Raw genomic sequence first — 1,138 nt, forward strand, 5'->3', positions numbered from 1 at the left:
AAAATCGGAAATTGAGAAGCATCATTAAATTTAGTTTTTATATGATGTGATACGCAAAAATAACTAACTGCGAATTAAATTATAAGTTTATGTATAGCTAACCTGTGCAAAAAGGGGTAAGTTCAGAGGTCCACTAACACCTTTTGCACTGAAACAGGAGTAGAATGGTGGGTCCACTCGAAGATAATAATGGCATCGATATATTTCTCTTCTCTTGTTGTACTGAACCGAAAATGAGTCACCGGAATGCGAACACCTGAATTTGTCCCACGTAACTTCTTCCCTCATATTAAAAGGGCCTGGGCCGATTAAATTAAATGGTTTTGGTGTTTTATGAAGGAGTCTCACCAATGGTTTTCATTCGTGGAAGGACCTGCCGGGGATAAACTTATTTTTCCTTTTTTAGAGTTCCCTCGCCAGATAATGATGTTCCTTTTAATGAAGGACCTGCCGGGATCAACTTATTTTTCCCACTTAAGAGGCCTCGCCAGGATAAACGTTTTTCCTTTTATGCTAAGTTCTGTTTTCTCTGGACCTCCAGGATAAACCTCCACACCCACTTATAATAACCTCAAGAATAAAATTTGCAAGCCCACGCAAGTGATTTTTAAAGACCGCCCCAAAATATTTGTTTTCTAAGTAATATTATCACGAGCCTATCGGGATACTTTTTTTTAAGGACCCGCCACTATTACTTTTTTTTCAAGGTCCCGCCCGGATAAATTTTTCTTTTTCTTTTTAATGACCTGTCAGGATAAACTTAAACGAAAAAAAATATATATATATATTGATGTCATCATTCATGTTACTTTTATTATCCTTCTAGCGGCCAACAATGAAGCATAGCAACCGTGTTTTCTTTAATCCCACAAGATAAACTAACGTTTCTCACTCGCCATTGCGAGTTTGGTTTAGTTTTTTTCGTTTTTCCTCCGCCCTACCCCCCCCCCACCTTTTTTTTAGATGTTTCCCTCTTTGTGGTTATGTTTCACTTGTACAATTGCACTTTCTTCCTTTTCCTTTCCTCCAATTTTCTTCTTTACTGGGGTTATTCCGTCCCCTTTAAAGATGTGTACTTTTTTGTGAGCAGAATTTTGTCTGTTTGTTCTTCGGAAGGACGTACCTTTTATGTCTCTTC

This window comes from Penaeus monodon, chromosome 28 (assembly GCF_015228065.2).
Source record: "Penaeus monodon isolate SGIC_2016 chromosome 28, NSTDA_Pmon_1, whole genome shotgun sequence".
Classification (NCBI taxonomy): domain Eukaryota; kingdom Metazoa; phylum Arthropoda; class Malacostraca; order Decapoda; family Penaeidae; genus Penaeus; species Penaeus monodon.